The sequence below is a fragment of the Triticum aestivum genome, chromosome 6B, assembly GCF_018294505.1.
Source record: "Triticum aestivum cultivar Chinese Spring chromosome 6B, IWGSC CS RefSeq v2.1, whole genome shotgun sequence".
Taxonomy (NCBI): Eukaryota; Viridiplantae; Streptophyta; class Magnoliopsida; order Poales; family Poaceae; genus Triticum; species Triticum aestivum.
In genome coordinates, this window is record NC_057810.1 from 5422925 (window position 1) to 5440401 (window position 17477).

The following is a 17477-nucleotide window of genomic DNA, read 5'->3' on the forward strand; positions in this document are numbered from 1 at the left end:
CGTTATCACTCAGGGCTGAGCAGCCTCATTATCATCCTCTGCTTCCTGACGACCCATCCCCTGCCCTGAACCGCCACATTGCTTTGAAGCTGCTGTGGCAGGTGCATCGGAATTGCTGCTGCCTGAGTTGAGGCAAGCGAAGCACGCCCACCGGCTCCACGCCTGTTGCTGCGCGGGCACCGGAGGAGATGTGCTGGCGATGGTAACGCTGCTTTCTGTTAGGTGAGGTCCGGGACGGTTCTCATCTTTGTGGACGGACTGCAAAAGAAAGAAGGGAGTTTGAATGAAGAGGGCCGGTTACACGAACCGAAAAGAGAAAGAAACCTCACTGGTCATGAGTGAAGTAAATACACACCTTTTGCTCGTCGTTGTTGTCGTCGATTACCTGAGTAGACATACCAACAGTGGTAGTTTGATCCAGAGAGGAGGCTGCTAGCAACTCCTGTTTGGTCTGTTCCGAGTCTGATTCTTCTTCATCAGTCTGAAAAACGCCAACACTGGTAGCTGTCAGGGAATTGAAAAAAAAAACACCAGATAGACAACGAATCATGCAGTAATACGTACCTGTGGTCGACCATATGTTGAGAGATGAAGGGTGGGACGGTTGGGATGGATGTCCATTGCTTGCCTCACCGCTGCCTTCACCTTTTCAATATCAGAAGCATTGGCACCATCACAATCGATCTGAGCTCCCACTCTCCAAAGAGAAGGGAGGTTCCTCAGGCTACCAATAAAGTCTAAATCAGTGCCGGCATCCTTCAAGGCACGCACTTGCACTATGGTATAAATGGATTCAAGGCTCTGCATACTTCCCTTCAGAAACCTGAATGGCGCATGCACCCTGCAGCTCCTCAACTTGGGGAAAGTACCATCAGGGAACTCCATGCCCCCAGGAATCGGGTAGCGAAGGAAAGTAAGCTCTGGCAAACTCCCGAAGTTCACCACATCTTGCTCCACAAAATCACCCACTTTCATGGCTAGGATGGAGAGGTTTGGAAGAAGCGAGGAATTAATCCATGCCGGGACCCTACTGAAACCATGTTGTATGTACAGATCACGGAGTTGCCGAGGGGGCTCATAGCCTTTCCAGTAGTCATCTAACTCGGATGTTGGTTGCGTGTGGGTAAAATATAGTCCTAGGACTTTGATTTTCCGCAGATTGCATAAAGACTCAACAAAAAATTTCTTCCAACACTCGTCCACATCTTCATTTAAGTTATAGATGAGCACCCTCAACTCTGTCAGCTTGCTGAGCTCTTTGACGAAGATACAAGACTTGTCAACAGCGTTCAACTCTAGCTCTTCCAAGGATGTCAGGTTCCCTATCCAATTCGACACTGTTATACCAACACCATCCACGTCAGCACGCAGACACTTGAGTTTCCTTAGCAAACCAATACTCTGTGGTAACTCTCTGATACAAGTGCCCCTCAAGTCCAGTGTCTGCAGAAATTTTAGATCTCCTATTTCTTCTGCGAGCTTACTAATATGTGTGCTCTCTAGACCCAGGTATCTCAACTGAGGTAACCTCCTGAGATGCTCAAGATGGTAAGGAAGGTCTTTGTCAAAGCTGCACTCTTCCATATCTAGAACACGTAATACTTGAAAGTTTAAAACAGACGGCAATGCATTGGGTTTACACATGATGGCATAGCACGACCTCAGTTTTGGTATGCCCATGTTAGCTAGAGGCACGTCTCTCTTTTGGACAGCTAACCTATGGGCATTGCATGGTGAAGGTATGTTCTTCTCGTTACTATTCAATATAGTAACAAAATTTTGTTCCTTTCATAATAAACAAATCATGTCCAGCACCATATCATGAATACGACAAGCATCTATTGCGTACGTTACTCGATGCTCTACCGGCTGAATCATGCTTCTATTTGCAAGTTCATTAAAGTACCTTTCACCGGTCTCAAATAAACTTACCCCTGGTTCCTCACTGACGAAACCTTCGGCGACCCACTGCCATATCAGTTTGTCTTTCCTGATCAAATGGTCTTCTGGGTATACACTCAGATGCAGCAGACAAGACCTTAGATAATAAGGTAGATCATAATAACTAAATAATAATATCTTCCTCGTGTTCTCTACATCTGTGTTGCTATCTCCAGATCCAAAACCAATGGAGTTGAATTCTTTAGACCAATCCTCCATTGGTTTACCTGCCAACAAACTAGCTATTGTAATTATAGCTAATGGCACACCTCCACATTTCTGTAAAATTTTGTCTGATACTTCAGCTGGTTGATCAAAAGGGCATTTATCTTTACCACCAAACAATCTTGTATAGAATAATTCTTGAGACAAATGTTGAGAAAGGGGTTTTAGCTTGTAAATATCACCGGTATTTGTGGCAACATCGAGATACGAGTAGTTGTGATTACCCGGCTCCCATGATTGTTATCAATGAAAGCACATTTGATAATTTTACATGCCTCTAAATCCCATATGTCATCAATGACAATTAAGTACCTGTCCACGTGACAACACAAGGGCCATGCATTAGCTAGTAAAACCATCTAAAAAAAATTAAAATGCATAGCATCAACCTTAGTAAGGAATATAAATATGTATGGAATTGTTCAACCAACAGCAAGTACAATAAAGAAAAGAAGGGAATAAGCCACTGGAAAAAGCATACATGAATTTTATTGATCTAGTCTCTTTCATCAAAACTGTAGTTCTTAGTAATTTCATTCCTCAGATTTAAATAGGTTTTTTATATTGAATTAGGTTTTGAACTATTAAATTGAACTCAGATTTATATTCCAGCTCCAAATTGAACTTGTGAGAATGTTTGGTAGTTATTAAAGCCGGAAAACACGGTCCATTTTCTAAAGTACACCAGAACATGAATAAGCTCACCAAATCCAAACTTAGAACTGGACAAAACGAAATGAAACACATGTTTGTAGCTGGTTGCTTCGTTGCGCTCAACGCCCTTATGATGTTAAGATGCACCACCTCGCTAATAATTCAATAGGAGTCTATGCCTTTGCCAGTTCCACTCATATGGCATCCATCTAACATGCAATGCTGCATAACGTCACTAGATCTGACACATTTGGTTCTACACAGACATATTATGGATGGTATTTTTGTCTTACACCTCTTTTATTGGGAATGATTAGTCAGCTCAAATTACTAATGTCATGAGATATAAATTGATTAAGGTGGATGCTGTGTACCTTGCATTCTCAAGTAGTTGTCGGAGTTTGTCATTAAGTTGTTTTTCATCCAATGTAGCTACATCACCCATATGCTCTCTCTTGTCAACTTCCAAGAGGATATCCCTAAGAACTTTCTTCACCTCAGGATTTCGACCCACCGGAACAAAGGCTGTGTATTTAAATCGTGTTCTAAGCCTATCATACACTGCCTTAGCAAGTGTAGTCTTGCCAAGCCCTCCAGGTCCAACAATAGAGACTACCTTCATCTTGGGCTGCTGCTTGGGAACATAGCCATCACCATCACCATCACAATCTGTGAGTCTCTTCGTTAGCTCATTCTGTGTGTCTTCAATGCCAATGAGCTCTTTCTGATCCTTGTACAATGCCAGCACACGCCCCTGCCTCGCGCCGCCTCCAGTCGCGGCCATCTTCTGCCGGCCGCCCCCTCAGCCACGCCGGCCGCATCTCTGCCCTCCACCGTTGGCCGCTCGCCTCGCCTGCTGCGTGCTGCTTCCTGCTGCTATGCACTGCTCTACCGCTGGTACGCTACTGCACCATGCCCTCGACTCCGCCGTGGACAAATGTGGCGGAGGGATTGTTAATGGAGTACAAGAAGGAGGTGGCGGAGAAGGTGTGGAGAGGCAGGAGGTCTGGGGCGGTGTCACCTGGCTGTGGTGGAGGTGTTTATGCGAGAAGGAGCCGGAGTGGAAGGAGAGGTCACAATTGGAATGAATCGCAAAAAAAAAAAATCATAACCTGGAGATCTCAGTTCAAAAAAATGCTAATATCGATGGAGGGGTGATTTCTTTCAATAGGTGGTAAACATAGGAAATATTGGTTGTTATCAAGGAAAGGCAAAAATTTAGGAAAGTTAGGATTTTTGAACTGATTTCTATGCAAATGGGGTTTTATTGTTTGGTAACGTGATATCAGTACCTGCCCATTTGTGATGTGTCTGATTAGGAAAGTTTGCAAATGTTAAGAAACTATTTATTGAAAGGAAAGTCGTGACGTGTCTGTTATTTGTTTCCTAAAACAAATTTCACTAATAAGAGAAATCGATTGATTTAGATAAGTTAGGAAAGTTAGATTAAAATGTATTATTTGTTTCCTGAAAATCTGTTATTTGTTTCCTAAGACAAATTGAACCAATAAAAGGAATCGATTGCTTTGCATAATTTAAGGAAGTTAGATTCGTGATTTGTTATACGTTAGGAAAGTTCTGGTTGTAATAAAGAGTGGATAGAAAAATAAACCGATGGACCAGGGTGGGAGGGGGTGGTGGGAGGAGGGACGAAAAAAAACAGCGAATAAAATCATAACCCGAAGATCTTAGTTCAAAAAAAATGTTAATATCGATGGACGGGTGATTTCTTTCAATAGGTGGAAAACATAGGAAATATTGGTTGTTATCAAGGAAAGGTAAAAATTTAGGAAAGTTAGAATTTTTGAACTGATTTCTATGCAAATGGGGTTTTATTGTTTGGTAACGTGATATCAGTATCTGCCCGTTTGTGACGTGTCTGATTAGGAAAGTTTGCAAATGTTAAGAAACTATTTATTGGAAGGAAAGTCATGACGTGTCTGTTATTTGTTTCCTAAAACAAATTTCACTAATAAGAGAAATCGATTGATTTAGATAAGTTAGGAAAGTTAGATTAAAATGTATTATTTGTTTCCTGAAAATCTTTTATTTGTTTCCTAAGACAGATTGAACCAATAAAAGGAATCGATTGATTTGCATAATTTAAGGAAGTTAGATTAAAATGTATTATTTGTTTCCTGAAAATATGTTATTTTTTTCCTAAGACAAATTGAACCAATAAAACGAATCGATTGATTTGCATAATTTAAGGGAGTTTGATCCGTGATTTGTTATACGTTAGGAAAGTTCTGGTTGTAATAAAGAATGGAGAGAAAAATAAACCGATGGACCAGGGTGGGAGGGGGTGGTGGGAGGACAGACGAAAAAAACCCAGCGAAAATAAACGGCGGACAAGGGTGGGAGGGGGTGAGGGGAGGAGACGAAAAAACCCAGCGAAAATAAACCGTGGAGACGACACCAACTCGTCCATTAGGAGTAGAGATTACTTTAACTTCTTTCGTAAGTGTAGCATTACTAGGTCTCCTCTGCCTTGATCTGGGATGGCCCGTGGCCGCTAGGCATCATGCACGGCCGATGGTTGTTGGTGTCGCACGTGCGGTGCATACCGCGCCCAATGGAGGTTCTCTGGTGGTACGCGATGGGGTGGTCGATGGCGCGACCTTCGGGTGACACAATATGTGGCGTCGATGCTGATAGAGACATGCCATTGTTGATGAGCGTTTAGGCATCGGCCAATCATTAGTCCGGCGGAGATGGGCACCGGGGCGGCGGCGCGCGGTCCTCGGGTTCTTTTCGCTCTAAGATGGTGTTCTGCCGGTTGCTGGCCCGGATGGATCTGACCGTTGACGAGTTCCGAAATGCTCCGTCGGAGATCTTCATTGTATGCTTGACGCATGTAGATTGATGGATCGGATGGGTGTGCACCCCTATTTTGGCCCAAGTGGCTTCAGAATGGTGTGATGCGAAGCTTCGGCTGCTGTTGACATTATGAGACACGTCGATATTTCGATTTTCATGGTGAAGACAATGCTGGAGAACATCATGGTGGTTGAGGTCTGAGGCCTTGTAATGGCGGATCGAGTCTTCGTGGCAATGAGGACTTTGCTTGGTGATTTGCGTAGCAGAAGCATAGGCAAGTGGGGGCGAGAACACAAGCGGAGTACAATGTCATAGCTTTCAGAGTGAAAACTCAACACCTGGCCTTAATTGGTTGTGTCTGGCAGTGACTTTGTTGAAGGAAATGTTTTGAGGGCGCGGATCTTCTCTAGGGTGAAAACCTATGAACTTTGATCGGGCGATGACGGTGCTTGTGTACTGTTTCCTTCTTAGAGGCATCGCTTTTGGAGAGTTTGCACATCGGGTGTGTCTAGGTGGTGGTTCGTGCTGCAGCTACTAGGAATTGATCACTGTAGCGGGATCTTCCTTCTTCTTCTTCTTCTTCTTCTTCTTCTTCTTCTTTTCTTTTGGACGTGTGCATCCGTAATGTCTTTACGCCATTGCGTTATTGCAGTCATGTCTCTCAAATTGTCCGGTCTGATTGGTGGAGAGGGAGATGAAAAGATAATCTTATATACTACCTCCGTTCCTTTATGTAATGTGTACTAGTAAAACGCCCGTGCTTTTGCCACGGGTTCTATAAAAAATTTAAGATGCTTCTCACCACACATCCTTTTTTATTGATAATCAGACCATCAAACACAATAATATGTTACTGACAACTACTCCCTCCGTTCCTAAATATAAGTCGCTTTAGAGATATCAATACAAACTACATACAAATGTATATAGACATATTCTAGAGTGTAGATTCCCTCATTTTGCTCCGTATACAGTCCCTTATTGGAATCTCTAAAAAGAATTAACTGGGCACAATAGAAACAACAAGTCTTAGTAAAGTGGATTAGAAAAATGGAACACAGGATTCTAGCAAAAAAGCCATGAAAACTCGCCGTCGATGCCTGATCATGACGATAGACACAAACAACAGGGCAAAAACCTGGTGAACCATACTTATCCTATATATTACTACAAACCAAATAGCAGGAATAACATGCAGTTTTAATAATACAGAAGAAGAAGTCTTAACAAGGAAAATGGGAAATAGGATTGGGCATATGCCACTTTTCAGTATACTCAGCGTTATGCCAGGAAAACCCGCTGTCCATGCCTGACCATGAGTCATGACCACAATAGGCACAAACTACGGGGCAAAAAACCTGGCTCTTCATACTATCCTAATTATTACAGACCAAGTATCATTCAGGAATAACAAGCAATTTTAATTTAATACAATTCTTAAGAAAAGCAGTACTGCAGTTTAACTGACCATTCTTCAGTCAGCACAGCAACGCTATCATTCAGTGCTGGGCAGCCTCATTGTCATCCCCTTTCCTGAAGCTCCACGTTGGTGTGAACCTGCTGTGGCAGGTGCAGCGGAACTGCTGCTGCCCAAGTTCAGGCAAGCCAAGCACGCCCACCGCCTCCACGTCCGTGTTGGCACTGGAGGAGATGTACCCGTGGCGTCAACACTGCTTTCTATTAGATGAGGGACAGGATGGTTGTCATCGTCGTGGTGGGAGTCGTCAGACTGCAAAAGAAAGAAGGGAGTTTGAAATGAAGAAATCATAGGAATGGGAAAAGAAACTTAGCAGCTAGGAGTGAAGTAATAAGTAGGTACCTCTTGTTCTGTCCCCTCGGAGTCCGATTCTTCTTCCTGATCCTCCTCGTCGTTGGTTATCTGAGCAGACGTGCACCGACAGTGATAGTATGATCAAAATAAATAAGGGAATTCAGGGCGGAATTGAAAAATAAACCAGCTAGCTAGCTAGTTTGGATGGAGTAGTACCTCTTGGTCGGTAAGTTCGGAGTCCGATTCTTCTCCCTCGTAACATTCACCATGTTCATAAAGATTAAGGGTGGGATTGTTGGGATGGGTGTCGATTGCTTGCCTCACCGCTCCTTTAACTTTTTCAATATCAGAGGTATATGCATTATGGCACATGATGTGAAAGTCCACTCTCCGAAGCGCAGGGAGGTTCCCCAGGCTACCAATAAAGGCCAAATCAGTGCTGGCAGCCTTCAAGGCACGGACTTCCACTTGGATAGAAATGTGTTCAAGGCTCTGCATACTTCCTTGCAGAGACCTGAATGACCCCCTCACATTGCAGCCCCTCAACTTGGGGAATGCGCCATCAGGGAATTCCATGCCCCCCGGAATCTCCATCTGTACAAGGCAAGTAAGCTCTGGCAAACTCCCAAGGGTCACCACATCTTGCTCCGTCAAATAACACACTCCTACGTGGGTGAGGTTTGGAGTGACCGAGGAATTAATCCACGCCGGGAGCCTACTGAAACCATTAAATATGGTCAGATCTTGGAGTTGCGGAGGGGGCTCATAGCCTTCCCAGTAGTCACCTGACCACAATCCTGGCCACTGCCTCCCAGAAAACTGTCGTACAACTTGTATTTTCCGCAGATTGCATAGAGAATCCACCAAAGTTTTCCACCAGCACTCATCCACACATGCAGATAACCTATAGTGGAGCACCCTCAGCTCTGTCAGCTTGCTGAGCTCTTTAACGAAGATACAAGACTCGTCAGCAGTATACAAATATAGCTCTTCCAAGGATGTCAGGTTTCCTATCCAATTCGACACTGTTATACCAGCACCTTTAACGTTAGCACGCAGACACTTGAGTTTCCTCAGTAAACCAATACTCTCTGGTAGCTCTTTTATATTCGTGTCCCTCAAGTCTAGTGTCTGCAGAAACTTTAGATTTCCTATTTCTTCTTGGAGCTTACTAATATCTGTACTCTCTAGTCCCAGGTATCTCAACTGAGGTAACAGCCCAAGATGCTCAAGAGGGTAAGGACGGTCTCTATTAAATCTGCACTTTTCCATCACTAGAACACGTAACACTTGAAAGTTTGAAAGTGGCAGCACCACATTGGAATTAAAATTGGTGGCATAGCACGATCTCAGTTTTGGCATGCTCATGTTAGCCAGAGGCACAACTCTCTTTTGGAGGGCTAACCTACGGGCATTGCATTGTGAAGGTCCGTGCTCCTTGTTACTATCCAATATAGTAACAAAATTTTGTTCCTTTGATAATAAACAAATCATATCCAGCACCATATCGTGAATACGGCAAGCATATATTGTGTACTTTTCATTCTCTACCGGCTGGATCATGTTTCTATTCAAGAGTTCATTAAAGTACCTTTCTCCGGTCTCAAATAAACTTACCCCTGGTTCCTCACTGACGAAACCTTCGGCGACCCACTGCCATATCAGTTTGTCTTTCCTGATCAAACAGTCTTCTGGGTATACACTCAGATGCAGCAGACAAGACCTTAGATAATAAGGTAGATCATAATAACTAAATAATAGTATCTTCCTCGTGTTCTCTACATCCGTGTTATTATCTCTAGATCCAAAACCAATAGAGTTGAATACTTTAGCCCAATCCTCCATAGGTTTACCAGCCAACAAACTAGCTACTGTAATTATAGCTAATGGCACACCTCCGCACTTCCGTAAAAAATTTGTTGATACTTCAGCCGGTTGATCAAAAGGGCATTTATCTTTACCACCAAACAATCTTGTATAGAATAATTCTTCAGACAAATGTTGAGAAAGGGGTTTTAGCTTGTAAATATCACCGTGTGGCAACATCGAGAATACGAGTAGTTATGATTACTCGGCTCCCATGATTGTTATCAATGAAAGCACATTTGATAATTTTCCATGCTTCTAAATCCCATATGTCATCAATGACAATTAAGTACCTGTCAACATGATAGAACCAGTTAGAGAATATGCAAGAAGAAAAAATGTATAACATGTACTCAATAAGAAATAAAAAAGCGTATGGAATCGTTCAATTTACAGGATGCACAATAAAGAAAAGGAGTAAGCCACTAGAAAATGCATGCATGGATTTGATTGGTCTAACCTCTTTCATCAAAACTGCAGTTCTTATTAATTGCATCCCTCAAATTTAAATATGTTTGGTAGTTGAATTTTTTGAATTATTAGCATGACTCAGATTTATATTCCCGTTCGGAAGTAAAAACTAGTGAGAATGTTTGGTAGTTGTTCAAAACCCAAACGACACTAAAGCTCGAAACATGGTAAAATCTAGTTGATTTTCTGAAAGTACACCAGAACATGTATATGCTCTCCAAATCTAAATTTAGAAGATGTCAAAATGAAATGAACCACATGTTTTTAACTGGTTGCTTTGTTGGATTCAACGCCCTTATGACGTTTAGATCAACTATCTAACTGATAAGAGTCAAATGGAATGCTCTTTCTTTATGCATTTTGCCAGTTCCACGTAGATGACATTCATCCTAGCATGTAATGCAATATCTAACGCACTAGGTTCTACTCCCTCCGTCCTAAAATTCTTGTCTTAGATTTGTCCAAATACGGATGTATCAAGTCATGTTTTAGTATTAGATACATCTGTATCTCGATAAATCTAAGACAAGAATTTTGGGACGGAGGGAGTACATGACAATATTTTCAACTTATACCTCTTTAACTGTGAATGATTAGCCGACTCAATTTGCTAACTTCTTGAAATACAAACTTGATTAAGGCGGATGGTGCGTACCTTGCATTCTCAAGTCGTTGTCGGAGTTTGTCGATGAGCTGTCTTTCATCCAGTGTGGCTACATCACCAATACGCTCACTCTTGTCAAGTTCCAAGAGGATATCCCTGAGAACTTTCTTCACTTCAGGGTTTCGACCCACCGGAACAAAAGCTGTGTATTCAAATTGTGTTTGAAGCCTATCATACACTGCCTTAGCAAGTGTAGTCTTACCAAGCCCTCCAGGTCCAACAATAGAGACTACCTTCATCTTGGGTTGCTGCTTAGGAACATCGCCATCACCATCACCATCTGTGAGCCTCTTGGTTAGCTCATTCCGTGCGTCTTCAATGCCAACAAGCTCTTTCTGATCCTTGTACAATGCCAGCACACGAGGGTCAACCTTGTGTTTGCCAGCTGCATTGGCAACAACATCATCAACCCTGTACCTGTTACGCCTGTCAGCCACCTCTTGGGCGCGGTTATTGATGTCCTTCATGGCATCGGCGATCTGATGCCGAGTCTTGCCTTTGGTGAACAAGTTGGCCATCTTCGCCATTAGCCCTTTGAGCTTGTTTGAGTCGGTGACAACATCGGATTCAGATCCCTCGACGCACACCAGGAAGTTGTCAACGACATCCTCCATGTCATATGATAGCTCCCTGAGCTCGTCAGCCCAGATGATGACCTGGTTGTCCAGCTGGTCCCTCGGCACCTCCGCCACCTTGACAAGGGCAGCGTTCATGCTCTTCATCTCCCTCTGGAGGGACTCGACATCTTTCCTGACACCCTTCTGCAGCTTGTATTCACCCACGAGCAGCTCACCAAGCTTGGGGAGCAGGCTTCCAATGGCACCGGTTACCACCTCCATCCTGGGCAGAATTAGAATCGATCTTGGTTCTCCTCCCAATGTATGGATGGATCCTTTAGCTAGGAACAATTCCTATAGCATCGATTTTGAGTTACAAGAGTGAAATCTGTTGTAGGAAAAGCAGGGGAAACTGTTCTACTCCTACATCAGAGGGAATAAAATGTGTCCACTCTGCATGCTTACCGAGTACCAGAAGCATAGCTGAATAAGGCACCAACCCTCGCTGACAAATGCAATACCAAGGATATTATCCCTGGTGAAATCCCCTAGCAGCTACCAGCTGGCAGCACCCGTAGGCTCTTCAGTGATTGCCTCCAAAATCCAAATGCCAGATCTGTGCTTGCTGAGACAAAGATGAGCAACTGATGAGAGACGGTAATGAAGGCACATTGCGAACGGAAAGGACAAGGGCATGAAAACATTTCAGGGGAAAATGATGCGGCTGGGAAGATGGAGCACTTACAGCGTGGTTCAGAAAAAACGAAGAGCCATGGTTGGATGAGGCACGAGCAAGAGCAATGATGCCCCCAACTCGTCCTCTTTTTAGTCGACCGAATGGCAGTTTGTAGGCTCCAACTCGTTCGGTGCCGCGGCAGTGCAGGCTCTAACGGTCCCGTGGGGCGATGCGTAGAAAGTGGAGAGGCGAGGGGCTGAACAAGCAGGCGGCGGCTCGGGGGTGAGAGCAAGAGGAAGCGTACGCGCTGTGTGTGTGGTGGCGGCGCCAATGAGGGAGGACGAAGCACAAAGGTACCCAGTGGCCAGGACAGTGCCTTGTGTTGTAACCTAAGAGCATCTACAGCTGAGCCCTCCAAACCAGGCTCAAACGCCCAGGCGGGCCGCCTGGTCACGTCACGGACCGGTCACGAAATTTCGACCTAGTCGTGCACCTTAAACGGGCCTCAGACGTCAAGGCTGACCGCAAAGGTTTGCGTGAAATGTATCAAGGTCACACCAAAAAGGCCTTCATGGTGGCATCACATGACTTATGAATTTGGCATGTTTTCTTTGGAATGTCGGATTCTCACAATGATCTCAATGTCTTTCAACGATCACCGGTGTTCAGGAGGCTCTGCAATGGGGAATCACCGCCATGAAACTACACTGTCAATGGCCGAGACTACAACATGGGATACTATCTTGCCAATGGCGTCTATTCTCAATGGGCGGCGTTTGTGAAGATTTTCCAAATGCTCGTTCAACATTTTTACCAAATACATGGTCAACATTTTTTTATACACATTTAACATTTTCCAAATGCTTGATCAACATTTAAATAATACAAGATTAACATTTTTTAATACAAGGTCAACATTTTTTCTATACACATTCAACATTTTTCAAACCCTTCATTAACATTTAGCAAATACTCGTTTAACAATTTTTTTCAAATATTTGATTAACTTTGTTTGAACTAAAAGAACATTATTTTGTATACATGTTCAACGTTTTTCTATACATATTTAACATTTTTTAAAAGTTTGATCAACATTTTTCAAATGCAAGATTAACATTTTTTTAATACATGGTCAACATTTTTCCTATATACATTAAACATTTTTCAAACGCTTGATTAACATTTTTCAAATACTTCTTTAACTATTTTTAAATGCTTCATTAACATTTTTTTAATACAAGGTCAACATTTATTGAATACGTGTTTAACTATGTCGCCGGTCAAATTGAGGTCGACGATTAATCTATTGTGTTCGAGGGAGGCCGACACGTTTACCACGACGCGACTGCGATCCCAGGGTTGCCAGCCACCCGTATCGGCACAAAACAGTGCAACTCCGCCTTGCTGACGTCCGCCGGAAGGGCTGCCGCAGCCTCATGGATGGCCTCGTCGTCGGCGCGCCAATGAAGGTGATGTGTGTCTACCATGACGTTCAGATGCCAGACGGAGCGCACCGCCATCGGCGAGGCACCGACAATGTGCCTCGCGCCTGATCCACACACCATTTGGGCGTACGCGATGGATTCCTAGCGGATTGAGTCCGACCATTGTCAGGCATTCTCCTCACGGGAGTGGCGGTGCGTGATGTGGACAACCATCTCTTCCTCGGGCCCGACTAGGATAAGGTCCAGTTCGCAGATTGGCTGACAGAGGATTCATCCACTGTCCGCCATGCCGAAAAAGGGCGGAGATTGCCGAAAATGAGCTTTCGATGGAGGGGAGGGGAGTGGACTGTAGTGGAGTGGTTAGGGTTTCGTCCAGCAATAGGACGGGAACGACTATATGTGGGGTCGATGTGAGCCAACATGGGTCAGATCCGGCATGGCGGACACGTCCGGGCGGGCCCGGCCACCCCGTATCTGCCCTAGATTTGGCTTGTATATGAAAGGTGTCGACTAGCCTGGGCGTCTAAGCCCGATTTGAGGTGCCCGGCTTGGTCGCTCATTTTACCGGTTAGTGACCGGGCTGTCCGCTCGAGTGTTTGAGGCGGGTATAAGGCGCCTGGCTATAGATGCTCTAACATAGTGAGTGCCCTCTTTCTCTTCTTTAGAGAAACTACAGTCGGACTTGGCAGATCCTGCCCCCTATACGCCCGTGGGCGTGTCCGAGAACCATGGGTAGACAGTTCCGGATGGCCCCTCAGTTGGGCTGCGGCACATCCACACACTCCAAATGTAGATCCTCAAAACATGCAATCCATGCATGATGATCATACGATACAAATCATCCCAATTCAACATCCGAAACAAATACAACAAACTAAAAAAAATCATAGTTCGATAAGCTGGACATGCCAAAATGAAAATCCAATTTCGAGCGTGACGGATTAATCGTCGGGCAGCGGGATGGATGGGGTACGGGGTCCGGCCGCCGAGGGGGGGGGGGATTGGCGACAGCTGCTCCTTCGTGTCTGCATCCACTCTCTGCAACACCGCCGCCTCCCTCTCTCGCTGCCTCCGTTGCCGATACCTCCGAGCAACATTCTCCGGCTTGCAGGACAAATCCGAAGACGGGACACCAATGGACGAGGCGGACACAACCTCGGTCGCGGCGGTCGGGGACGGGCTGGACGACATCTTGGGTGGCGGATCGGGACCGGGGGGGGGGGGGAGGGGGAGCAAGGGTGGCGGACGATGGCTCAGATGCGGGAAAGGGTGGAGGGAGGTAGGAGGAGGGGAAATGGTATATGATTCATTGGATGTAATTTGTGGTGGGGTAGGCTTGTCGGGTCAGACTTGGTGGACGTGCACGAACCTCTTCATATCCGCATCATATTTGGACTGGATTTGAGGAGTGCCCGTCATCCCAGACATCTGAGCCCCGTTTGAGGCGCCCGTCTGATGGTTTTTTCGATTGGTCAGTGACCGGGCCGTCATCTGAACGTTTGAGGCAGGTTTGAGATGTCGTGCTGTAGACCCTCCTAGCGTGTGTATGATAACGCCTTAATTGGAGCGACGAACGAATCATAGGATTCTCTTTCAATGCCCAAAAATGCGTGCAGACAAATCGTCCCAAGGCTGGTTTTAAATACTCTTTTTGTGCGATAAGGCTGGTCTTTTTATTGTCTTTCGAGGCATCTCACGTGGTCCTCCATTACAACGGGCAGAGAGCTTATTCATCTCAACAATATTATAAAGCCAAGGTTGCGGTAATTTTAGGGGCTCCATCACATGCTTCCCCTGCAGTCATAACGTGCATTGGATTTGTTTACTGTTCACCGTACCGTAAAAAAGAAAAGAAAACATGTCACATGCATAACTACTCTGCAAACGCAGTAGGTTGAATCCGCGACCTCTATGCAAGTCCAAAATAGAAGTTCAGGATCTCGTTAACCTGTCGTGGAACCCTATCAGAAGAAGCCAGCTTGGTTCTGGACCGATGAACTCTGCGGTGCGTTATGATCAAAGCTAAGAGAGATCGATCGAGGAACTCTTTTGACACAGGTACCGACGCTGTTTCCAGTAAGCTAAAGATATAATTATTGGTGAAAATGTTCATGCTAAAACTCAAACACGTTAGCAGGACTTTTCTTTTCAAAACACGATCTTTTAGCGCCCAATTCAATAAAAAAAAGGCAGAATAGAATTGTCCGTAAGTAACGAAAACCGTTACAACATGCCTATAAAATGGGCACCCCGGTCGACCTAGCACCAACAAGAGCACACACACCTCCGAAAAGAGGACACCGTAGAGGTTGCCGGCCATGTCATCGTCATCACCACTCCTCAAGCAGGCGACTATGACCTCGCCGCAAACGACCTGTCAAAACCCCTTTGAACAAGCGACACACAAGACCTTGCTGGCCAAAGAAGCCAAAGAATCGACCGCAAACGTCGAGGACCGGCAGCTTCGATTTTGCTGATGTGCATCATAGCGCAAAGTTGCAAGCCTCGCACTGACCTACTCCAACGAAACACTCGGAGTGCACCGTCCACTGAAACCACCCTCATGGAGTCATCGTTGCCGTAGGGGACCCCGCCGCACGCACCTCCGACTTATCTATCACAGCGAGTACCAAGCATATGCACACTGATTGGCGAACCGGACCGCCGGCATCAAAAGAACAAACAACGACCCAACTTTGCATGTCACCATCGTCGTCACCGCACAAGTCGCAACACCAACCACTTGCATGACTGATTGACCTTCTACGAACCGGGGTGCCATGTGCGTCCAACCCAAGGAAAGTGCGGGAAAGGATCACCAGCCTTCAAAGCAACGCCCCAAACAGAGAAACGCGGTAGACGCGACATCGTTGCACGACCTAGAAGGGTCTAGACTTTCGCCCGAAGATCTCGATTTGAAAGTAGATGATGAACATCAACACAACGGCGCCTCTAAGGAGCATAGCAACGTGGGCGCCGTCACCGCCCGCCGACAAGGCTTTCGTCTGTAGCAGCACATACCATCACCTCCACGCAGACGGCCAAGGCCGACAAGCACTTCTACTGGCCCACACACCCCTGACGCAACGGCTTCGCCTCCACCACGCAGGGCCACTTCTTTCCTCGTTAGGGCATCTCCAACAATTGTAAGATAGGTGTTGGTAAATTTGCCACATAGGACATAGTGATGATGTGACATGTAATAAATGTGAAGAGAAAGCAAAGTTGTACTACCTCCGTCTAGGTGAATAAGTCATTCACGTAGTTCTAGGTCATCGATTTGAGCAATTAAATATGTGTTATATGTTATGAAAAATACATCACTAGATTTCTACAAGGATGTAGTTTCTAAATATATATTTTTTGTCACATATAATACATATTTAAATAGTTAAATCGTCAACCTAGAACTACGCGAATGACTTATTCACCGAGACGGAGGTAGTATGTAGATTAACCAACAACCTTTGCACAAGCTTCAAGGTAAAATAGAGAGTAATCACATTTATTTTCTCATGATCTATTGAATAATTTAGATACAACCTATTGAAATAGTTGTATTATAGCTTGTTGATTGATGACATGAACATTTTACCGACAAAACTAACATACAACCTGTCGGAGATGCCCTTACCCGCAACCCCAGACGAGCGTAGCCAGCAGGCCTGTTTGAACGCACTACAAGTGCGTCTCACATGCTCGACTGTTTGAAGGCACTACTAGTGCGTCTCACATGCTCGACAGTCGGCACAGGACCCAGCGACCCCGAACGTGCATATGCAAGAAATGGTCCCTGCCCCCGGGTTTTTACGAGGCATCTCACATCTTCTCACTAATTTAATGCTAATCTCTTGGAGTTGCACGCATATACTACTACTCCATATAGTATGTATGTCTCTCACTACTTAGAGATCCAAAAATTATGGGGAAAAAAACTACAGCGGTCTGCCACAGATTCAAGAACTTGGACCAATCTCGTCGTAGGAGCCAGGCCAAACTTGTTGTAGTAGACAAATAAGAAATCATCATGTCAAGACTTCATAGGACTTACGCACCAAAACATAAACCATCGCTCATAAAGAGAAGTATAAATCAAAAGTATCCAATCTATATACGCACGAACGAAAACAAACAAAGACTAGATCCAAACATATCCACCGAAGATCCGCACCGATCGAATCCTACAAGATCAGCCAGAGACACATCTCCACACACACCTTTTGACGACGCTAGACGCATCACCGGAACGGGGCTAGGCCGGGAGAATTTATTCCATGTTCAGGGAGCCGTTACTCCTTCGTGTCTCTGAGCAAGACACAAACTCTAAATAAACTCATAAAAACACCTAAAACTAAAGCAAAATTCCTACCACTAGCAGGGGCCATGC

General features: G+C 44.9%; 2 pseudogenes; both read right to left on the bottom strand.

Annotated features, from left to right (window-relative positions):
- Positions 1-9: 9 nt before the first annotated feature.
- LOC123138560 (disease resistance protein RGA5-like) lies at positions 10-5484 on the bottom strand (annotated as a pseudogene).
- A 1512-nt stretch (positions 5485-6996) lies between these two features.
- On the bottom strand, positions 6997-11310 carry LOC123133056 (disease resistance protein RGA5-like; annotated as a pseudogene).
- Between the last annotated feature and the right edge of the window lie 6167 nt (positions 11311-17477).